The following is a 25316-nucleotide window of genomic DNA, read 5'->3' on the forward strand; positions in this document are numbered from 1 at the left end:
AGGGTATGATCATTGCTTAATTGGTATTGCATCTGGTGTCATGGAAATTTTATGAGTCACTACACTTGAATCTACTCCTTTCATCTCATCGAGGGACCAAGCAAATACGTCTATGTACTCTTGTAGTAGTGCAATGAGATATGTTTCTTCATGCTGCTTGATCAGGTCATCATCCATGAAGACAAGTTGGGGCTTCTCCCCTTCCCCAGCCAAGTTGACCTTGGCAGGCCTCTCTATGGATTCGTTCGCTTGTCCTTGCCTCTTGGCACCTAGCAAGATCACTACTCTATCGCATTTCTTAAATTTCGTGAATCGCTTTGGTAGATCTTGTGCTTTTTTCTACTCCTCAGTGTTCAACTCCCTAGATTGCCTCTTTCTTTCCTCCTTCAACTATATGTGCCTTAGGTGGACTGGCAGGTCCCCCTTGGTGTGTTTGGTCTCAAGCGATTGAGGTATTTCATGGTCACTATCTGAGCTTACCTCCGACTCAGAGTCAAACTTTCCATCACTGGAAGAGGAGTCCCTCCTGGTGATTGTAGCTCAGAAGATGATTCTGTCCTAAGTAGTGGTGTAGTACTTGGTTGGGTGAGCTCTACTCGTTCATAGTCGATCGCTCCTATGTGCTCCAACCACGTGCGATCGCACTCTGTTCGCATGATTCCTCTCTTGATTCTAAAGGTACTCTCTTTTTGTGGCTTGGAATCTACTCATATTTTCTCAATCTCATGTCCATCAATGTCATACTCTATCATGTCAATCTCTTCTTCGCTCTCTTTACTGAAGGAACAACAGTCCTTGTACTTGTCATCCGAGCCATCCTTGTCATACTGCTCGTCATCTCCTAGGTTTCTACACTCCTCTTTCTTCTCATCCGTGACCAAGGCCCAATTGTACATCAAGTTCAGATCATGTACCTTGGTCCATTTCCACTTGGGTTCGTCCATGAGATCCTTGAGGGGTTTAAGATTAATGGCTGGGTTGCCACCTAGCTTGTTCATTAAGTACTCTAAGATCTCGTGGAGCTCTCACTTGTTATTCAGGACATGGAATGTGACAAGGGTAGGCAAGCTACTGCAAGAGCTTCTAGCCATCATGCATAAAGGTACTGAGGGCTTATCAGTGATTGCCTTAGCAGCTTGCTCATATTCCTTCTCGTTGTTTGAGAATGGTAGATTGATTGTGGCTAGCATGTGCATCCAATCTTGCTCATCCTCAGGGCAAGGGATATACTTTGTTAGTGAATCGTAAGATTTCCTACCTTCAGCACGGTGAAGATAGTATACGGGTCAACTGGTGTGGTCTTCCAAGTATCCATCTCTACCCTTACTGCTTTCATTCGATTTCCCAAGAAGATCAGACCTTTGCCCCAATCTTTTATAACTCGTGCATTCCGCATCCAAGGTCGGCCTAATAGGATGTCGTAGTCTACCCCCTTCCATGACGATAAATCCACTAAAAATTGCACTCTTGCGATCTTCAATGGCCAATTCTTCAACACCCCAAATGGCTTAACTTTTATCACATTGGCCAGTGTGACATTGAACCTAGTGTTCTTGACAGGTGGGTTACCCGAAGCCTAGAGCACTGCGTGGCTAAGTACATTGACTCCTGCCCCTGTATCTACGATTCCTTTCCTTGTAGCGTCTCCTAGTGCTAGGATGGGCAAGACTGCATGCATCTTAATGCTTTCCCAAAAAGCATTAACATGTAAGGACTTAGATACTGAGTGCATCGTCAAGCTTGGTATCTGAGTCACTGCATCGAGGTCATGCAAGTTAGCTACCCCCTACTCGATTGGTCCTTCTACCCACTGCTTCAACTCTTGCCACATCATTGGGTGTTGCTTAAGTAGGTCTCCTAAGCGCAAAGTCACAGGGATTGACACTAACATCATAAGAAGGTTTCCAAAATTTCATGCTTCCCTCCTAATTGTTAGAAATCAAGCTCACCGTCAGTGTGTCTTTATCTATGACCGACATCTATGACAGCTAGAGTGTGCAGTTGTCTGCATGTGACTACATTAAATAAGTCGGGTTAGTAGTCAGTTAGTGACCTAACTAGAGTTAGTGTGTCTAGTCTACACTTGCACTAGGTCACTTTATCTTTGTATTGGGTGTGCTTTTTCAATTTTGAGTGTGGAACATGAAGGAATGACCTTGAGAGCCTGAAGGCTCAAGACAATGGAGTTTCCCTGTCTCTCTCTCTTTCAACTTTGAACATGGTATCAGAGCCTTACTTGGTGGACCTCTTGGAGTAGGAGGGAGTGAAGATGATTTGCAGTTGAAGACTTGTGTCATTTTTTCAAATAGGCTGAATGCCATTGTAAACTGGAAGGTATGCATTGAGTGATTGCCTACTCTATGGGTCAAGCTGCAGGTTGTGGCTTGTTTAGAGCCTTGTGAAGGGGGTATTAAGCACTAGTGTGTGCTCCATCAGCATCAACCTCATCAAATCGAGCTGCTGGAGCAGAGGACAGATCTGCGCAAACTGCGCCTGGTTCTGCAGACTTCTCAATGGGCTGAAAACATCACATACTAGTGATATGGAGTGGCTAAATGCTTGACAGGGACTAGTGGGAAGTACTTGAAGAGTACAAAGTGTGAATGCTTGTGTGAGAGCTCACTTATGAGCCGAAAACAGAGATTACAAGTTTGTCATAAACAGTGGCCTGCTATATACAGCCACTACAAAGCATATATACTTGTCTGGCATGAGCTTGAAGCACTCATACATACCCAGAAGCATCACTGGAGCCAAGATGTATGTCAAGAAGCCATATGTACCGGACGTAATGCATTTGAGCTGAAGTTGCTCACTGAAATCACTCAGATCTGAAGTATGTTAGTGGCTGAAAACTGTAATACACAGTCAATGACAAGCATTGTGTATTACTGAAGCAATATAGGTCATCCTGGGGGTTCCATCATCTATATGAACTGATCTATACATGCTGAATGTATGGAGGATTGAAGCAAGCAATGAGCATCATTGAAAACTGAATTCTGAAGCTGAAGTAAATGCAGTCACACTGTCTTGGTTAATTACAAGGAGTTCATGAAGTTTATGCCATTGGTCATTGAAGACAAGTTGTCTATGCCTACTCAGATGCTCATGTATTGAACTTGCCACTAAAAAGTAAATGTATGACATGATTGAAAGACATTTTGGAGCTGCTTGGAGCTTGTTATGCTGAATTTTGGTTGATTGCAACCTGCAACTAAATTTGTTGACACTTGTATGTGCTGGTTATGCACTGTTCTGTGCCTCTATGCTCATGTCTTGACTGCCAAATGTACTAGCAGCTACCTGGGAGATTTTGGAACATGTATGACATGATTACCACTCAGTTTTGGACTTGAAATTGCTGCTAGTTACTCACAGTTTACAATTTTCAGACTGCATGTATGTACTCTGACAGTGAGGTTACAGAAGCTTAAGCTGAAGCAAATACATAGCTTATGCATTGACAGTTATATCTACAGTTGAGACCACTTGTTTGTGGGTTGTTTTGGGGTGTCAGTGGGCTGAAATACCCTATTTTTTTTCTGCAATTTAGTGCAGAAAACTGTCATAAACTGTTACGGACTGAACTTGGTCAGTCATACTTATTGGTCTGCAGGGAGGCAGGCACTTGATAGACAGTCTATTGCATCATGGCTAATGCACATGGGACTGACAATATCACTCAGATAGTTGGAGAGAAGTTGGATAACAAGAAATTTGCATTATGGAAATTCAGAATGAAAAACTTTCTGGTTGGCAGAGGTTATTGGGATCTATGTATAGGAGATGAGGTTGCTCCTGAATTGCATGCACACAATCCAACAAATGAACAGAAAAGGGCTTACATGCTATGGAATGAAAGAGTATGCAAGGTGCTGCATTGGTTTTCTTTATGTATATCTGATGCTATGGTAATTCAAATCACCGGATGTGAGACTCCGAAGGATTCTTGGGACATACTGATGAAAATTTATGGAACCATGACACATGCAAGAAAGATCCAGTTGAAACAGCAGTTCAACAACATGTCTAGGAATGGCAAGAGCATCCAGGTGTATACCACGAAGATTAAGACCATAGCTGATCAACTTGCTACTATTGGCTCAAGTGTATCAGAAGATGATATGATTGCTGTTGCCTTGAATGGCTTAGGCAAAGAGTACAAAGCTTTTGACAGTTCCATTTCTGTCAGAGAAGAGCCCCCTAGCTGGGAAGAGCTAGTTGCTTTGTTGATGCATGAGGAAGTCAAACTTGGTTTGAATACAGGTTCCAGTGCATCTCAGAGTAGAGACATTGTGTTATACTCTAGCCAACGTGGCAGAGGATCTAGAGGTTGTGGTTCATTTCGAGGTCGTGGTGACACTCGTAATGCTTACGGATAGCAGCAGCAGCAGCAGAGTAATTGGCATGGTGCAAATACACAAGGACAGCGTGGATCTGGTGGGTTTAGAGGCAGGGGGAGATCAGCTCGAGGTAGAGGTGGTGGATCTAGTTCATGGCAGTCATCTGATCAGTCCAACAGGGACAAGGACTGTCATTATTGTGGCCGGTATGGGCATATTGCAAAGGATTGTTATAAGAAGCAGGGAGATATGAAGGCAAAGGGCAGACAGCATGGGCACTATGCATCTTCCAGTGGTGCTCATGATGAGCCAGTTGATAGACTCTTTGCCATGCAACATGTATCTAAAAATGCATCGAGACATGATAGAGATGACAGATGGTACATTTACTCTGGAGCGTCAAACCACATGACACCGCATGGAGAGTGGTTTGATGAGATGGTTGCAGGTACACATGGTCATGTATGTACTGGGGATGACACCCAACATGACATAAAGCATAAAGGGATTGTTCCTCTTATGATGCCTGATGGCAAGAAGAAAGGCCTGCATGATGTATTACATGTACCATAACAAAGAATCTGTTGTCTGTGGGTCAAATGGCAGAACAGAATTTCCAAGTGAGGTTCAACAAAGATGGGTGTTTCATTGAGGAGTATGGAAATGGCTGCAAGTTAATTGCCAAGGGCAGAAGGGATGGCAGGATGTTTACATTGGATGCGACCATTCCGGGACTCAAGGCAGCCATGTTTGCTCATGATGAGAGTGCTATTCGGGATGTAGAGATTTGGCACAAGCGAATTGGACATGTCAATGTACAAAAGCTGAAATCTATGCAGTAGAAGGAAGTAGTACTTGGATTACCTAAATTCAAGTATAATGATTTTGGTCATGTATGCCCTACATGTCAGTTTGGGAAGCAGGCACGGTTTCCTTTCATGAGACATGTAAAAAACAGCACTAGGCCTTTACAGTTGGTGCACTCTGATGTCTGGGGTCCTTCACATAATGCTTCTTTTGGTGGTGCACGGTATTATGTCTCATTTATTGATGATTTCAGCAGGTACACTTGGCTTTATATTTTGAATCATAAGGATGATGTGTTTGATGCATTCAAAGGCTTCAAGAAACATGCTGAAAATGAATTGGGCTGTTACATAATATCATGCTTGAGATCAGATGGAGGAGGTGAATATGTCTCAAATTACTTTGACAGGTATCTTGCTAAATATGGGATCAGAAGATAGCTCACATGTAGTTATACACCGCAGCAAAACGGTGTTGCAGAGAGGAAAAACAGGGTTTTGATGGAGTCAGCTAGAGCTATGCTGAATGAAAAATGTCTGCCAAATGGTTATTGGGCTGAAGCAGTGGTGACTGCTGTCTATGTGCTGAATCGAACCCCTATAGTAGGGATTCATGATGTCACTCCGTATGAACAACTGTATGGTCATAAACCTGATATTTCACACTTGAAGGTATTTGGCAGCATTGCATATGTGCATATACCGGATGAGAAGAGGAAGAAATTGGATCCTAAGGCAGTGAAAAGTGTGTTTATCGGATATGCACAGGAACGGAAAGCTTATAAGTGTTATATACCTTCTACGCATGAGACACTCGTAAGCAGAGATGTAGTATTTGATGAGTTAGCATCCTGGTATGGGAATCCTATTGTAGTGCCTACTGATGGCTCACCCAGTATAGGTCATGCTGAAAATACTCTTGCAGAGAGTACTTCCATGAGTGGTCAGACAGGTGATGTATCATCTACAGTGAGTCCTTGGACAGGACGATTACGAAGTCGCACTACTGCATCCACTGACACAGATATGTCAGTGAGGGGGAGAACAGATAAGGGAAAGGAAAAGGTTTTTGAAGATGTAACAAGTCCACTCACTGCAGGTTATGATTCATCTAGCAGTGACAGCTTAGACAGTGAATTGGGGATTCCGTCTATTATGACGCCAGGTGCTAGGCAGAGTCGTTATGTGCCGCCTCATGAGAGGCAAGCTCACAGTGAGCCACAGCTCAGGAGATCAGAGAGGGTCAGACGACCTGTTGACAGGTATACTTACACTGGATATTCAACCCGTCATTATGATTATATGATGAAAGTAACAGGTTTTAGAGAACCAAGTAAGTTTGATGAGGCAGTTGCAGATGAGAATTGGCGTGCTGCTATGGATGAGGAATATTCAGCTTTGGCTGAAAATGGTACATGGGATTTGGTACAGTTGCCTGAGGGCAAAACACCTATTGGATGCAAGTGGGTGTATAAGGTAAAATGTAAATCAGATGGATCATTGGAAAGATATAAGGCCAGGCTGGTTGCAAAAGGGTATGCGCAGCAATATGGTCTTGATTATGAGGAGACTTTCATCCCTGTAGCAAAGATGGCTACAGTTAGAACTGTGATTGCTTTAGCAGCAGCTAGAGGCTGGAAACTATGGCAAATGGACGTAAAGAATGCATTTCTCAATGGAGAATTACAGGAAGAGGTTTACATGGAACAGCCTGAAGGCTATGTACATCCAGAATTTCCAGCACATGTATGTCGGCTGAAAAAGGCACTATAGGGGCTGAAACAGGCATCCAGAGCATGGAATGCTCGCATAAGCAGTTATTTGCAGCAACATGGTTTCCGATTGGGTAATGCTGATCATAGTCTGTTTGTGAAAAAGACAGACAGTAGCTATGTTTTCCTAGTTGTCTATGTTGATGACTTAATCATTACAGGAGATGATGAAAATGGGATTGCTGAAATAAAGACATGTTTACAGGCTGAGTTTAAGGTCAAGGACCTTGGAGAGCTGAAATATTTTTTGGGGATTGAGGTTGTCTCTACACCTCAAGGCATATGGCTACTACTACAGAAGCAGTATGCTCATAACATGTTACAGAAATATGGTATGGCTGATTGCAAGCCTATGGATACGCCTTTGGAGTAGAATGTCAAGCTGCAGATTGGTGTTGGGACAGAGATTGAGAATGTTACTATGTACAGACAGATGGTAGGCAGCTTGATCTATCTCACGATCACTAGACCTGACTTGAGTTATGCTGTGGGGCTGATCAGTCAGTTCATCCAGAAGCCTCACAAACCACACTTGGATGCAGTCAGGAGAATTCTGAGATATGTAAAGAGTACCACAGATCATGGGCTATTTTATGCATATGGGAAACCCCTTGACTTGATGGGGTACACTGATGCTGACTGGGTTGGTTGCACGTATGATAGGAGGTCAACCAGCGGCTATGCATTTGGATTGGGTAGTAGCATGATCAGTTTGGCAGAGTAAGAAGCAGCCTACAGTTGCATTGTCTAGTACGGAAGCAGAGTATCGTGGTGCGGCCTTAGCGGCCTGTGAAGCTAAGTGGTTACAAAAGTTGCTAAATGACTTGGGAGTACACTTGGACAACAAAGTCAAGCTGTACTGTGACAATTTGAGCAGTGTTATGTTAGCAAGCAATCCTGCTTATCATGCAAGATCAAAACACATTGAGGTTCACTACCACTTCATCAGGGAAATGGTTTTAGCAGATCAGATTGACTTGGAGCATGTGAAGACTGAAGACCAGGTAGCATACATCTTTACCAAATCACTTGGCAAAGATAAGTTCATTCACTTTAGATAGCTACTTGGAGTGATGCAGATGATTTGAGTTTTGTTTTTGAGCTTGAGGGGGAGTGTTAGAAATCAAGCTCACCGTCAGTGTGTCTTTATCTATGACTGACATCTATGACAGCTAGAGTGTGCAGCTGTCTACATGTGACTACATTAAATAAGTCGGGTTAGTAGTCAGTTAGTGACCTGACTAGAGTTAGTCTGTCTAGTCTACACTTACACTAGGTCACTTTATCTTTGTATTGGGTGTGCTTTTTCAGTTTTGAGTGTGGAACATGAAGGAATGACCTTGAGAGTCTGAAGGCTCAAGACAATGGAGTTTCCCTGTCTCTTTCTCTCTCAACTTTGAACACTAATTCCATGCTTCTTGGCCAATGGTCTTGGCTATTTTACTGGCCCGTGGTGCTTAAGCTTTGTCTATGTGGTACTGCTTGTGGTGCAGATGCGTCTCTTGATTTCAATCAAGTCAGTGAGACCGATGTGCTCACACTAGAGAGCTCATCAATTTCATCTTCTAAGATGGGCTCTGCGTCCTTTAAGTGCTCTTGGGCTTCTCTCACCCACTCCTTGACCTTATCTATGGCTTCGAGCTTGTGCTTCATGTTAGGGTACTCCCCAACCTTAGCACTCCCTTTTTCTGCAATCTTCAAAGCGGATGTTTCTGCCTCTATATCTATGACTCTTTTTCCTATGGGTAAGGATGGCACTCTCCATCCTTAAGCATGTCCTTTGCCTCAGTTCTCTTCTTCCTTCGCCTACGACTCTTTTTTCCTATTGAGGCTGTGTCTAGGTTACTAGGCCCTGGAATAGTGATATGTCAGCTCGCTTCGTCTATGCTCGGGTCATAACATGCAATGGGATGGGCATAGTCTCTCCATCGAGTGTTTCAACTTTGAACAGTCCCAATGGCACTGATGGCACAATTGCTTCTAGGTCAATCGACAAACAAATGGGTGATTGCGCACTCTGGGCATCTAAGGTCAGCCTTCTCCCTATTGGCTTGCTCACTCTCGGGGCAATGTGAAGAAATATTCCCTGGGTGACCGCAAGTCCAACATTGGATTGTGGCTCTTGGTTCTGCCCTCCCAGGCCTCTACCTCTACCTTTGCCTAATGCCATCACCAACACTAGTCGATAGTCCATGAGAATGGGATTTCCCTCTTCACTATACAAGACGTAAGGGTTTATATATGCCTCCTCATCATTTGGTTCCTCCACATAATGGACTAGAGCATCTCTCAAAGGGTGGGTTACAAAAGGTCCAAGTGGCCTAGGGATGCCTATGGGTTTAATCTCCATTCTAGGGATGACTGATTTCACTTTGTTAGGTGTTGGAAGATCCAATGGGGCTCCCCTTTTGTTGTTGGCCTATTCCCTAGGTATGAGTGGTTGTACGGTTGCGAGTATGGAAGCCTCCTTGGTAGCCTATAATGCATGGCATCATGGCCGAACCTATTGCAATTGGCACAAGATCGGGACTTAGGGTCCTGACATTCTTTTGGAAGGTGGTTTCCATTACAATGCATGCATTGGACATGTGGGCACATAGGTCTCCTTACTATCTCTTGTAGCCTTGCTAGCTCCATCTTCATATCTGCTAGCTCTTAGCTTTGGTCAATGCTTTTTCCTTTATCTTGTATGCCCAGGACTGACCATTCTCGCTAGATGTCTTGGCTCTCTTTGAGGATATGGAGTTAGCATCGTCTCGGTTTGAGTTCATAGAACTTCTCTCTTTGAGCTGGTCGTTCACTCATATGGCCTTTTTGAAGACCCTAGCCAGTATGTCTCTCAGCAAGCTCGAGTTGTCTGCCAAGGCCCTGTAGAGTTCTTCGCTACGAATTCCGTTTATAAAGAGTATGCCACGTTTATAAACGATCCCAACTAATGAACACTACCCATAAGGAGAGTGCTCTTAAAGGGAGTGTGAAATCCCAACGTTATCTATGTGTGGAGTCTCTTTAAGAGATCCCAACTAACAAACGACCCACTGTAAGAGCAGTCTTTATAAACGATATCCTAAAGAGACTCCGCACGTGGATAACATAATCCCTGATGTCCTCGTTGTCCTTTTTCTTAATGTTCATCAGCATAACTATGAGATTGTCAGAATACCTAGTCTCAAAGAGCCTCTTGATGAAGAGATTCTTAAGGTTGTTGAAGTTGTTGCGCTCTACCACCTCTAAGCTAGTGTACCATGTCCTATCCTTGTCACCTAAGCAGAGGCCGAAGGCTTGCGAGCATTGGGCAATATCCATGAGGCCATTAGCCTCGCAGACTTGCTCAAAATGCTCTACAAAATTGTACGGCCTGGCTGGTATTTGTCTAGCTACTTCATGACTACTGCAAGGATTTTTTTACTGGCTCTTGGAGCCCTAGGTGACTCCTAACCTTGCGAGCAACGAGGTTGCTAAGGGATGTTGTGCTTTTCTCTGCAGATGTATTGCCTATGAGCCACTTTGTGAGAAGCTCACTCAATGCCAAGTTCGCCTCTAGTGCTCTCTCTCTTTCCGCATTAGGTCATGTATGATTCCTATTGGCTAGAGCTAAAACGCACTGGACTTCCCACATATCAATGTCTTGCTACAACTTCCTAGTTCGCTGCTTGTGGTTGTAAGATGCAAACTTCTATAGCACTTGCCATGCTAATCTCCTCTCCTTCTCGAGGTCTGCTATGATGTCTTCAGATGGCCTACCATGGTAGTCCATCCTGGTTTCTAAGTCTTATTTATTCACCATTTGTTGGATGTCGACTAGGAAATCTCCCAAGTTGAACTCGTCATTCTCGCGGTTGGAGATGGATCCTGACATGTTTATGACATCTTGCTCCACTAGGCTATCGATGAGGCTGATTAGGTCGGGCACTGTTGCACCTCCAATGGTGTCAGTCCTTTGATGCCTCTGGCGTTCTATGTTAGCACTCTCTTGGTCCTACTAGAGCTAGGGTTCTCGATTATCCGTCTAAGTGTGAGGGTTGTCTCCTATTAGTGGGTTCATTTTGCTTGTTATGTTTGAGTGTGTTCCTTCTTACAAACAACCCTCAACTTACATTCGCTCAATGTGTGCGTAGTGATCTTTCCATGTACGATGCAAAATCAGGCTTTCAACTTTCAAGTGCACTTCAAGTGACAAACAAAGTGGGTGTGAATATAGGATGATGAATGCAGTTATCGCTCTCCCCTCATTCCGTTTTCGGCCAAATATGGCTCTAAGCACAATTGTTGGCCACTCTTATGGGTTCAATAGGGCCTCTATTGTGTCTCTTAGCTTGGTCAAGGTGTAATCAGGGTTTTGGGTCAATTTGGGGCTCTAAATGGGAAGATAGAAAACGGGTTCGCTAGGTATCACTTTTAGGTTGTCAGGTCGCACTTTCTGCAGTCAGGAGGCTCTACGAGCTGTACGATGCATCTGTAAGGTTTTCAAAAGGTTTCCCTAGTGCGAGAGGTGCTCTACCTAGCCTCGGATGTGCTAGATTTGGCAAATTTTTCCTTTCAGATTTGCAGGTGTCCGATTTGTAGGCATCCGATTATCAAAATTGGACTGTCCAATTTTGGTTGGTCCGATCGGTCCACTCAGATGGTCCGAGTCTGACTAGTCTAATTATGGGTGATCCGATACTGATGTGTCCAATTATGAGGGTCCGAATCCAATTGCTCAAGTGTCCGAATGTGGGTCGGTCTAATTGTCCTCGTCTGATTGAACAATGGTTCGATTGTCTAAATCAAATGAGTCACATGTCCAATCGAACGATGGTGTCCAAGTGGTCCAATTTCCAAAATCAGACCGTCTGATTTTCTGAAATTAGATGTTCGAGTCCGATTCTAGGAATTGGACTCTTTTAGGCACATCTAATTTCAATGACCGTGGTTCCAGATAAGACGAAAACTGAATCGATGGCGACGATTTTGGGCATGCAAGGCTACAAAAACTTCCAGAATGCAAGAATAGACAAGGGGCAAGGTTCATATATACCTAACACGGCTGAAAAACACCCATATGTGATGATCAATTGTCCTAGGACTCTCTCTCTCTCTCTCTCTCTCTCTCTCTCTCTCTCTCTCTCTCTCTCTCTCTCTCTCTCTCTCTCTCTCTCTCTCTCTCTCTATACTAAGACTGAAACTAAGCCTCCACCCCCTCTTCCTTGGGTTTTAAACCCTCATTCTAGTGCCCGAGTGTTGCCCCATTCGTGCTCTTGCCTTGTCAATGGATTTCAACCCCTTTTTTTCCTTGTTTTTTCCTTGTTTTGGGCTTATTTACAACAGCAACCCTAAAGTGATTTGCATTGATTTCTTAGTCCTATCCTACTCTAAATGCAACAAAAATCAAAGCTCAAGTATTGAAATGATTTATCCTACTTGCCTAATCATTAAAAACTCAAAATACTTACTTTCTTCAAAGATTAAATTTCCAAATCTCCTACCTACATCAAGCATCGGTTCAGGGATGAAACCCTACTTTGATGCTCGATTTGAAGCGTGCAAGTGCTCAAGCCTGAATCCGTTGGTCCCAGCAACAACAGAACCAAAATGAAGTGGAAGCTCATGCTCGATCGCCAAGACCCATGGACCACTTATTGTTTCAAGTGTTTCAAGCAAGCTCTAATGGCTATCTCTCACCTAGTCGACGCACTTCTGATCCTGTGAGTGTAATGAGCTTACCTTGATGCCCGAATTAGTAGCCTCCTCCCTCAAGCACTCCGGTAGATCCACAATCCATGACGCGAGCTCAAGCCAGCTCAGCCCTCTACCTTCAAGCTCCATCCACCATAGCTGCAAGCGCGAGACAAGAGAAGAGAAGAGAGGAGAATATGGAGAACTTCTCCACCACGGTCCCTCACCCTCACACTCTCACACTCCCTCTCTCAAGCACAAGCAAGAGGAAGAGAAGAAAAGAATAAGAGAGCTGTCACACACGAAGAATGAGATTCTCATTCATTTTTTGAGTTTATATACAAGCCCTAAATCCTTTGGGCACCCATCCCCTTTTTTACATGTATGGGCATTTTGCCAAGGTCCTCTTTTCCTATTCCCTTCTATTTATCTTATCCCTTCACATATGCCCGTCTAGATTTTACAATTTTCATAGGAGGGAGCATGGCACTCTTTTACAAAATTTCAAGGGTGTCTTTCATTTACAAATGTGCATTCTATCTTTTGCATTTTTCTGAGGTTGCCTTTGCGCCTTTTACCTTTTCTCCTTCATGTTGACTTCATTGGGTTTGCATTTCAAAATTTTCTTGTATTTATTTTTTATTTTCTTTTTCTTGTCCTGCACTGGGGTTAACAACTATTAACAACAGCTATCCTTCTCATTCTGATGAGGTGACATAGTTCTTATATCCCCTTGTCTGTAGCACCTCCCATTGCTCCATTGTTTTCTCCTTCAGTTCTAAGGTTGGGTCTTGTCAATTGAGCATGAGCTCCCACTTCAAGTAAGGTGAGATTTTTTAATCCTAGCATTGTTTTGTTCTAGTTGAAAAAAAGAAAAGAAAAAAACTAAATTTTTATAGAAGAAAAGAAAAAAATTCATCATCATAACAGGCCCCATCTCGAGAAAATGTAGCAGCTAGCTTTGGAAAGTTAGCAATACTCCACAATCCAAACCGATTGGATCATCCTTTAATCCATCCAGGGCACAGTTTTGAAGTTGCCTCCCTTGGTACACTATCTTGTGACTCCATAGAAGATTTGACTCCTACAGCAGATGGAATTCCTTGCCTATACAAGCTCCTCGGCTTGTTATTTCAATCAATTTCCTTCTCTCATTCCACTTCTACCCAAACTATATCACACAACATAAAGGTCAATTGGATTCTCAAATCCCTCCATCTTTATAGACAATGCTAGCTAGACCTATGCTTTCATTGATGGTTACCAATGTCAAAGTCTAAATTGAAAACAATAATCACTTTCAGTCTCCAATCTATCTACACAAAAGTCTACATCTCTTGCAAGGAAAAGTGGATACTTTGATAAGGCAACTCAAGAAAGCCTTGGACAACTTAGCCTCAAAAAAAACTACCCTTAGTGATATTCACAAATGACCAAGGCTACGGCTCAAATGCATTCCCAAAAGTGTACTACTACATTGTTGATAAACAAGCTAGTTATGCTGCAAAGGATGCTTAAGAGCATTCTACCCTTTCTGAAATGGTCATTTTAGCTTTCTATCCCTTCCCCTACTCCTTTGGTTTCTATTGTCCTATTTTTCATGGAGCTTGAAACCCTAAGGCAACAAGCTAAATTGTGTAATACTTTCTCTACCAAGGCCAAATGTTTTCAATAGCATGTGCATTATTTGCATGAAGATTTTATTCACTACACTAATATTGTGTCACCTCCCCCTACCTTCTAGTTCAAATACCATCAGTAGCAGTTGGCCCTGCATGTATGTCCTTGAGTAATATTCATTAGAACCTCCAAAAGATGGATAGAATAATCCATGGTCGATTAATTTACCTAAATTAGTTGTTGATCAAACTATAGATAATTTGATTTTCCATGAGGCACACTTGTTTTTATTCATGTATCTCAAAGGTGATTTGTAGATCCCTAATGAGAAGGACGTGAATATTTATATGGGGGATGTTATCTTACAAGATGTCCTCTATATTCATTCTAGGGAACTGAGTCTTTCCAATGGTTTGCAAACATGCATTCAAAAGACTTGCTGGTGTAAAGGTCATGACTGATATCCACCTTTGGAGGATGATGTGATAGTCCAACATCATTAACAAAGTATATTTTATAAGTCTAATATTCAACCTTTGCATACCAAAGTCCTTTCCCATATTGTTGAAAATCCTTTATTCACTAATGTCTTCTTTCAAGTGTTTCATTATCGCTCTTCTATCTATCCATTTGATCCCGTTGATCTTCTTACTTATTAGAAGATTTTCCAACACCTTCTTGATTATATTTTATATCTTCATACTAGTCCAGATACAATTCCTATTTTAAACTTTAATCCGCCACATATCCTCACATTCATGTTTTTACTACTTGCCCTTTTATTACTAAGCCTACCTCTTTTCCTACTCCTTCCAATCCCCCTCCTGTTGATCCGTCTATCCTATCTACCTTTTTCACCAAATTCCTTCAAATATTTTTGTTCTCTTTCCCTTCCTTTTGCACATCCGTATCACTCCAATTTTCTACTTTTTATTATCTATCCTATCCACCTCTTCATTGTTCCACTTTATCCTGGTTTACTAACTACATAAATCTTCTTCCTCAACTATTCCTAGATACCAATGGGTTTGACAATGGCATACTCCGTCGAAGGCAATTGACTTTACAGGATTCATTAATAAAATATGTTTTTAATTGGTCTATCATTCTTGCATCCTAGGAGAACTCATAAACATATTCAAATTCTTACCTCCAATTTGATTTGAGTACATGCCCAATCAAAAGAAGTCTATGTGTGACTTGCTGCACGTTTTGTTAGTATTTAGCCTTTATGCACTAACATTCGCACTAGATACTTGAAAATATATCCCTCCTTTGATTATCAATCCTAATGAGGGTGTATTTCACACAAGTATTTCCCACTCTATTTATTATCTTGATAAAGAGGATATGTTGCCGATAATTTCTTTGAAATGCTTCTATTTATTTTGTGGATGAGAGTAGAGCCATGGAGAAACTAAAGCTTAGCATGAGATTTAAGAAGAAACATTTGCATCTTGGCAAGTTAGTGGACTAGTTTTATTGTATCTTGAATTTTAATGATATTATCTTTTTGCCCTCTATTTTTGGGGGATTTTTGCTTCTACAATAGTCTTGTATTTACATGAGTTTTAGAATTTATGTGGATGTCTTGTGTGAATATGTGGATTATCCTTGTCATGTGATCAAAATGAACATATTGAGAAAGATGTAGTTAAAGCTAGTTCAACTAGATGGTGGTTAAAGCTACAAATAATTGGAAGATGGATGTGCATACATGAGAAAACCCTTATATCTTTTACAAGTTTGTTTAATTTATTTGATTGATTAATGGAATAATTTATGGAGTTTTGGTTTTCCTTCCATCTATGGGTTTAGATCTAGGCTATTTATAAAGAGTGGATGGGGTCGTGGTTGTGTCTGAGAAGTTCATTGAGTTTTATCTTAGATAACTAGCTCTTTGAGTTTTATATTCTTTTTTTTCAAAGTCATCAAGATGCTCCCTATTTTAAGTGTGGGGATATATTGAGAGTTGGAGAAACTATATTTTTAATTGTTTTTCATTGATCCTTTGGTGTTTTGTTGTTTTAGTGCTTAATTTATTGAGTTTAGTTACTTTTGGAAGTGTTTTAGAGAGTTTTGGTAGTGGTTAAATATTTGGTTAGTTTATAATGATTTTTATTGAGTTGTAATGTATTGATAAGTTTTGTTGATGGTCTCATTGTGTTTGTTTGGGCCTGTTTTTTATTTTGTTGACAATATGAGATTGTGAATGAGTTTGAGTATAATTACATATTCTTTGAATGTTCGTTGATGAGTTGAAATGGATTTTGTTGAATAATCTAAATGGTTTTGTTGTCTTCTATTGACATTATATGGTGTTTTGTTGAGGTTTTATGTCTTTGTGACTAATGTGTATGCTTCTGTATGTGTTCTATTGTATAGGTGTGTAGCTTGGAAAAGGTTTCTTGCCTTGGAAAGAGAAGAATATAGGCTCAAAGTAGCTCATTTGAAGAAAGAAGTAACAGTTGAAATTTGAAGTGAAGACTTAGTGTCAATGATGAGCTGTGAAAACACACTCTATTGGCTCTAGTGACCCTTGAGATCAACCATATCCTTTGGAGGGTGTCTCCACAACCAAGGGAGGATTTTGGACATTCATTCTAATGTATTTATCATGTATAAGTGATTGAGAGCATGTGAGAGAGAGAGATTGAGTAAAAGATAGTCATTTGAGAGACTATATATTGTATATAAGAAAGATTCTGAAAATAGAAGACATGATTACATTCATGAAAGCTATAATATGAGGTTTATGTGATTGATTCCATCCATCATAGATTCCATTCATATGATGGTGTATACGAGCTATTCTTCTCTTTTAATCATTGATATGAAAACATTGTGATATTCTATTAAAAATAAATCCGCGAGAAATAATGTTTATGACGTTGCGAGAAGTTCTTGTTCTTGTTGTTTCCTTTGTTTGATTCTATAAAGAGATGAAAAAGATACTTGTTGATGGTTAGTGAAGGAGAGACAAGCTCCCTAAATGTCTTACAGTGGTATACACTTGCGTGTCATGGTAACAAGGTCTTTCAAAAACCAATAATCTTGTTTGACCTATGAAGAAGGCCAATCCACTCTTCTATGCTGCAAGACAACACCTAAGAAATCATTTTCTTTATCTGTAAGAAACTTGTATTGGACCCCTTTAACTGAGATCCATTGGTTGGTATTGTCATTCCACATCATCCCAAACACTAATCCCTTTCACTTGAATGGTCTTTGCAAGTGTAAGACTCTAAAGAATTGGTGCAAAGACAAAATCATAGGCAAAAGGAAACATCCCAATTCTCCTATCTAGGGAGTCCCCATGTCTTAGTCCCATTGGATGACCATTCAATATTCAATAGGGCTTTTTGCCAATTTGCCACTAAAGCTTACACCCTATCTAATTGTGAAATGGCAACCTTCAATTGAGAACAAGAGATAATATCTTGCTACGATAAGTGTTGCCATTGAGCTCTTTTCATCTTTGCTATCGAAATGCAATCTTTCAAAATAATGGTCCATGGCTAAGTATCCTACATTCTCTTAAACAATGAAAGGCTCAATCGAAGCACCTTTTTAGAAAGATCATCTAGCCCTGCATCTCCTCTAGGTCTATCTTCCCATTTTTTACCACAAAATTCTCGTAACATCTTCTCCAACTACATCCAAGCTACATGGTTGAAGGGAATCAATGTACCAAGTACATAGACAATCATAGATTGAAAAACACCCAATCTTTCTCTTGCCCTCTGTATAAAAAAAATGAGAGAAAGCCACATATTGAACTTTTCAAACCTCACCTTTCCCTTTTAAATCGATTACTAACTCATCCTTTAAAAAACTCCTATTTAAGGAGAGAAAGCCACATATTGAACTTTTCAAACCTCACCTTTCCCTTTTAAATCGATTACTAACTCATCCTTTAAAAAACTCCTATTTCTTTCATAAATCATGCATCTCCTCCTTGTGCCACATACACTTGGGGTTTTTCTCCTTGATTCTAGAGTCACCCAAACAAACCTTAAAACAATAAATAGTAAAGATAAAGATACTAGAAAGAAGGGGATCATTTTTAAAAGTGGATTTCCAATCACTCAAATAATACAACTGCTTTTAGGCATCCACCTAGGTATAGATGCCAATAAGGTGAAGTTATTTTTTGCACTTTTTGAACCCAAGTAAAAATTGTTTAACATGAGCCAACCAATTGAGTTATACTCCAAATTTTGACATTGTGGATTTAGTGAAACCTTAAAAGAAGATATACCTAAGTGCTACTCTACTAGCTCCTCAACTCTTATGTGAACCCTTAACTTATAACCAAGTCTACTTGATGAAAACATCAAGAACCCCAATTTTTGAAATAGAGTACCATATGAAGTATATAGCTCAACTATTAAAAAAGTTTTAAATTACTCACTTGAAAAAAAAAAAGATAAAAACAGGGAACTATTAGATGACACTATTGGTCCCCCTTTTCCTTATATCTAAATGCATCCTATTTCAAAATAAATACTAATTAAACTACTTAATAATTGAAGTGCAAAAAGCTAAATAATATGTGTCAATTAACCAGTTAGCTTTCACCCTGGATTGCCTTAAAATAGATATTGAATATTGATATTGATTGAAAGTGGCATAAGATGAAGAGTGGGTCAAATCTCAGCCCAAGTACTTGCCTCCTAAAACGAGGACTTACAGGACCTTTAATAGAGTATGACTGGGAGTACTTGCCTCCAAAAAGAAAAGAGCCTTTACAAGACCTTTTGTGGGATATAACCGTAAAAGGTCTTGTAAAACTGTGAAAGAACTTGCCTCCAAAACAGAGAGGCTTTACCAAATTTGCAGAGAGGAAACATGAATATGACCGGAGGAATTCTGAGAAGCTATTGATCTAATCCGGTCACCTAAACTCCAATGTTCCATGAGATCAAATGTTACTGTGGAAGTGCACTTCCAGTAAATCCATTTGCACAGCAAAACAATGCATCAAATAGGATACCTCTTCTTACAGTCTCTGTATGAATTTCCTGCCCCAAATACTCTGCCTCTGACGATTCTTCATCAGGTGCTACAGTCAGAGACAGAACAACCTGGTGGATTATGGATATGTCAATCATCGTTCCATCAGAACACCTGGTGGAGCAATGCCAGAGCAGCATCACATGCAACGAAGCCTAACAGCTGCTCTCAAGACAGAATAGAATGTCATTAGATAAGTTTTCCTATATGAGAAAATATGGAAGAGCTGCAACGGTTTTAGAAGACATACTGCAATTCGTACTCAGAGGGGCGGGGAGCGAACAAGGGGCGTCATGTCCATCGGGTAGCTTCCGAGCACTCTGAGAAAGGTGGTGAACTCCTGCAATGTATTCATGGCATTCTGTGCACGCGGATCTGCCATGGAAGCTTCAAAATCAATGTAAAACAGATACTCAAAGTACTTTGCAGTGCCTCTGTTGGTGTTGTCGACCACCCTCATGGGCCTCTTTCTCTGAGGCCTACTCTCAATCTTTGTAAGGTTGATCTTTCTGAATGCAAATGCAGACAGCACCTTGAACAGAGCACCTGTGGCCTCCTCATTAGCAAATACAATGCTGGTCTTGAATGGTCTGTCTGTTCTGGGGATGATTGGCTCCCTTGCAAGCATCACAAACCGTGTCACGTTCCCGGGATCATCTTGTATGCCATCTGCGATCACCTGTAAGCCATAGATCTCTGCAGCCCGAGAGCTGGCTATGGCCGCTGTGTCCCTCAACCCATTCTCTGCTATGAATTGTGCTGCTCCTGCAGTATCATCCACAGCCTCGCGTGCAACATCAAGCCCTAACCTGGTTAGAGTTTGCTCACACTGAGCCAGAGCCTGAGGATGGCTGATGACTCTTCTCAGCTCTTCTTTCTTTACCCCAGGCATGGCAAGGAGGCAATGATGGACAGGCAGCTGCACTTCCCCTACGATGTGCAACCGATGTCGGAGGAGGAGATCGTAATTGCGGTGGATGCTGCCTCCAAGAGAATTCTCAACAGGCAGAACGGCTCTGTCAGCAAGCCATAATTCCACTGCTTGGAATGCTGCCTCAAACTGCTCACATGGCACCGGCTCGCACTGCGGGTAGGCCTTTGCAGCAGCGGCCTCGCTGTATGCACCGGGGACGCCTTGGTAAGCGACACGGAGCGTGGAACCGTGCATGGGAGCAGGGGAGAGGTCAGAGATGGAAAGTGCCCGGGGCAGATTAACCACGATCTTGGACTCTTCTTCCTCCACAGGCACAGGCACCATATCCAGGCTTTTGGCCTCATCTTTGACAATCTGTGTGGCAACCTGTCCATTGATGGCGGCAAACCAGCTCTGCCACTCCCCTCCCTTGCCATGGAATCCATTCTCTGATGCATAAGAAGAAGATGATGATGCATTCGCTTGCTGCTCATACCCAACAAGGCTGCTCTCACCTGGCATGTTGTTGGTTGCTGGTATACTGTGGGTATGGCCATTGGCTGAGACTGAAGATAGGCCACCATAGTTGGCGATGTTGCCACCATAGCTCAACATCATGGTGTTGTGTCCCGCGTCCATCTGCAGGCTCCTGTCGAGCTCTCGGCTGGGGCTTCCGATGCGGAAGATGCGGTTGTCTGCAGCGTTCTTGTCAAGCAAGGCGGTGCAGAGCAGGGGGGGATCGGAGGAGGCAGCTGGTGTTGTGGTGGAGCAGCCGATCTCAAGGCCCATGGCAGATAATGGCGAAAGCTTTTAAGACCGGGCTGCAAAACACGCACGCGCCAAAGGCAAATGGGGCGCGGAGACACACACCAATGGCAATGGGGCAACCAATAAAGCGAGCAAATTTAAACACAATTAATGATAAGGTATGAGAAGGAAGCGCACAGAGAGAGAGAGAGAGAGAGAGAGAGAGAGTGTGTGTGTGTGTGTGTGTGCGTGGAGAGGAAGTGGAAATGCAGGAGACTGAGAGGGGAGCTTCAAGGAATGGCAACAAATGTGACGAAGCAGTCTCTTCTGATAGCACTGAGAGAGAGAGAGGGAGAGAGGAACACTAGCCCCGTCGGCTACGTACTGTTTAATGCTTGACTGGTCCCCTGAGAGAGAGTGGGATCGACGAGAGAGAATATAAATGAGTAGAGGCGTGGATTTTGCGTTGCCGCCCGCAAGAAGTTCACCTCATCCCCCTCTCATTCAATGCAGGTTAGTAGCTTCCACTTTTCTGGGTTTCTTTGATTATATACCATTCATTGTTCACTCATAACCGAGGTTTAACTCAAAGTTTTTTTTTTTTTTTTTGAAAAGACAGTGCTCACTAATAACAGAGGTTTAACTCAAAGTTTTTTTTTTTGGAAAAGACAGTAAGTTGTATTATGAAGGGGGGTATTATACAGATGGATAATGAATGGATAATGTGGCCATTGTCGGTGGATAATTCCAAAGGGAGGAGCTGATACGGTTACAGGAGTACACCAATTACTGGTTGGGTACTAACTGAAGGGCAATTGACTTGGCAAGTTGGTGTAAAATGCATGTCTATGAACTCAAAAAATAACGGCTGCCAAGGGTAACTAGGGGCCCGAGATTTGGACTGGGCGGGTGTCCAGGATGACTTCTTTCAAAGAAAGGAGGATCTCCGCAACTTCCCATTCTTTGGCCCGCAATGTCTCTTTCCTCTCCTTTTTCCCCATTGGATTGTTACAATTTATAAAATGTTGAAAAGAACCTACAAAATTTAAAAACAAGGTTCAGAAGTCATTCGCTTGCGGCATACTTTGCCGGTTTACCTACAATGATGCCATGCACTTTGTAACTATGCCAAAATAGGAGATTTTTTTTTAATAATGTGCTTGTAAAATGATATTATCAATATCGGGGAAAAAACTATATACAAAGCCTATAATTAGGCCAATTTCAAGACGGCAGTCCTAAGTCCTTGACAAGGCTCTATAGAATACTCTTAAAACCTTATATGTAGTCCAATAACCTTATCTGTAGTTAGAGAGGAGAATAGAAAATAGGAGAAGTTTGGAGCTCGGTTTGTTGTGCAAATGTGTATAAAGTTAAGCAGGAAATTAGGGCAACATTTGTGTATAAAGGCCCTCTTAAAGTTTTGAACTTTAAAATTAATTTGACTATTAATTCTTGCTCAAAAAAATAACTATACCAACCAAGAATTAAATTGGATAGGCCAATTTGTCATGAAGTATTCTTGAGTATTTTTTGGCCCCAAAATTGGTATTAATTAGTTAATTAAGGCCTAGTTCCTAATGTCACCATTAACATTAATGGCTACAAAAATGATCTAGGCCAAAACGTGTAACCAAGTAGCACCTAGTGGTTGCCTAGGATAACTTATCACGAAGTTTGCCTAACAAGTTGAGAAAACCGCATTAAGAGGACTTTCACGCATACATGAAGCCTGTTTCATTTTGATGGGCCCACAATTTTGAGAAACTACTTGCCTTAACAGTTGCACCTTCAAAAAAAGTTAATTTCATCTCTAAATTTTTGCCAAATCAACTCTTAGCAATTTTGTTATAATTGTTATCAACCTAACCTGCTTTTCTCTACTTCTCTATCTCTGTAAAAAACAATAGATTGTTAGTCTACTATCCTCACCTCTCTCTCTCTCTCTCTCTCTCTCTCTCTCTCTCTCTCTCTCTTTGTTGAGATATCAAGCTCCACATGAGTTGGCATCCACCACATGCCTTGGTGTGGAAGAAGAAGATGCTTTCAACTCTACTTCACTATGTGTTCAAGTCTCCATTGAATGTGTGTGCTCTTGGTTGCTTCATCTCTATCTTCTCTTGTTTATTTATATGGTATTAATGTCATCCCATAACTTTAAGGAGCTCAATCAAAGGTTGAGGTGAAGGCAACAGATTACAAAAATGAGCAAGCAAGCAACAAGTAAGAAGCTCTTTCATCTTGTTGGACTTACCTTGAAATATAGTCACATGAGGCTTTTGAGGCTTACAAGGCTATAGTCTTCAATTGTAATGAAATCTCAATCAAAGGTTGAGGTGAAGACAACAAAGTACAAAAATGAGCAAGCAAGCAACAAGTAAGAAGCTCGTTCATCTTGTTGGACTTGCCTTGAAATATAGTCACATGAGGCTTCTGAGGCTTGCAAGGCTATAGTTTTTGATTGCAATGAAATTTGGTGAGCACGAAGAGCGATATATACTACATACTACGTATAGTTTTTTTTTAATATCTAAGGTCACTTTGGCTTTCATTCTAGCCCCATAAGTTGATCAATAGTAGTTTCTAGGTATACTACAAATTCGACCATGTTTGCCATTTATAAGTGCAAATATTATAGATTGTAAATTTGTAAGGTTTTAAGTATTTGGTAGGTTGCAAACATAGAGAGTATCTACATAAAGATTCTAGATTACAAATATTATTGTGTAATCAATGAAAAAAATTGCGTGTTTTGATTATAATGTATGTGGTATTGGCTTGGTTTTTGGATATAACAAGTTTTGCAAGGTTGCTTATCTTGTCAAAATGTCTGATAATTTTAACTAGATTGTTAGTGAGAAGCTTGATAAGAATAATTATCTTGGATAGAAGTTTAGGAGATGATAATTTTTGTGAAAAGGGGAGGTATTTGGAATTACATTGAAGGAGACATGGGGTTGGCACCCAAAGTCCCTCAACAAAATGCTACTATAGAGCAAGGCTAAGAAGGATTCAAAGTAAACACAAAAGAATAACATAATGTATCCATTATTTGTGAGTGTCATAGATAGTATGATGGGCTATTGTGGAAAACTCAAACACCATTATTGCATGGAAGAATCTAGTAAAGTTTTTTAAGATAAACAAAAAAGCTAGAAAGCTATAAATCAAGTGAAAGCTAAATCAAGTTAAAAGAGAAAATCCATCCATTAATGACTATGCATTAAAGATCAAGGGTATTATAAAACCTCTTGGATCTATCAATGTAGTAGTTGATATGATTACATTGTGCACGCATATTTAGATAGACTTGGAGATGAGTATAAGAGCTTTAGGTCATTTATAAATACCAAGGATACTATCCCTGACATTGCAATTTTAATTTCTATGTTTTTCTTGAGGAGAATAATCTTAGCTTGGATTTCTCTTTTTCTAAAAGTAAGAGCAAGTCTGAACAAGTGTTTTACTTTACTAATAGAGGTAACGATCACAGCCAAGGCCAAGATGGTGGCCATGGTCAAAGTTATAGTGCATATAACAAAATAAAGGAGAATAATCTCGAGGAAGAGGGAGCCAAAGAGAGCGAGTTATAGGTTTTAACCACAGTAACAATTTTTTCGTGATAGTAGCAAAAAATGCATGTATTATAGTGAGAAAGAGTATGATTTTTAATCAATATTAAAAAAAACTAAAATTAAACATTAAAAAGACAACAAGATAATTATACTTCCATTAGTAAAAACAATGATGATAAAAGTGAACAACTCCTTATCATGCAACATCTCATAAATACTATGATTATTGATGGTTCATCTAAGAATAATCTATGGTATGTGTGCCTCTAACCACATGGCTTCTCATGGAGAGCAGTTTAAAGAGATGCATAGTCCAAAGTCTCAAGATTATATGGAAACATGGGATGATACAACTCATCCCATTGCTTACATTGAAAACGTTTCTTTGAGTATGTAGGATGGTAAAACAAAGTACTTGGCTAATGTGCTACATGTACCAAATATAACCAAGAACCTAGTTTCTACTTGTTAGATGGTGGAATAGAGATTGTAGATTCAATTCACATTTTATTATTGTTATGTAAAGGACCCTAGAAATGATTATACGTTGATTGTAAAAAGTAACCGTACTAGACAGATTGTTTACTCTTGATGTAGGTCTACATGAAATGGATGATGTTATGTTTGCACATAAGATTCAAGTGTTGTGGTGGACATATTGTATACATCATGAAGGGGGCATCCATGGCTATTGTATATATTATGATACCTAAAAATAAGTATATAAATAAAAAGTCAAATATGTCCAATCTCAAAGTATCTGGATATATTGCTCATATGCATATTCTTGATGAGTTGTGTAATAAATTGAATCCCAAAGCGAAAAATTGTATATTTGTGAAAGGTGAAAATACAAGAAAAAA

The 25316-nt window shown here is 40.7% G+C and overlaps 1 pseudogene across 2 annotated transcripts; it reads right to left on the reverse strand.

Moving 5' to 3' along the window:
* Positions 1–18779: 18779 nt before the first annotated feature.
* LOC148026654 (arogenate dehydratase/prephenate dehydratase 6, chloroplastic pseudogene) lies at positions 18780–21305 on the reverse strand (annotated as a pseudogene). 2 transcript variants are annotated; one of them, XR_015692861.1, is made up of 2 exons: positions 19481–21305; positions 18780–19380 (listed from the first exon to the last, which is right to left on the reverse strand). The product of XR_015692861.1 is annotated as an arogenate dehydratase/prephenate dehydratase 6, chloroplastic pseudogene, transcript variant X2 (transcript). The 2 variants fall into 2 exon arrangements; XR_015692860.1 differs by having other exon boundaries at positions 19469–21305.
* Between the last annotated feature and the right edge of the window lie 4011 nt (positions 21306–25316).

The sequence above is a fragment of the Lygodium microphyllum genome, chromosome 13 (genome assembly GCF_053477565.2).
Source record: "Lygodium microphyllum isolate KBCC chromosome 13, Lygodium_microphyllum_v1.1.10, whole genome shotgun sequence".
NCBI classification, from domain to species: Eukaryota; Viridiplantae; Streptophyta; class Polypodiopsida; order Schizaeales; family Lygodiaceae; genus Lygodium; species Lygodium microphyllum.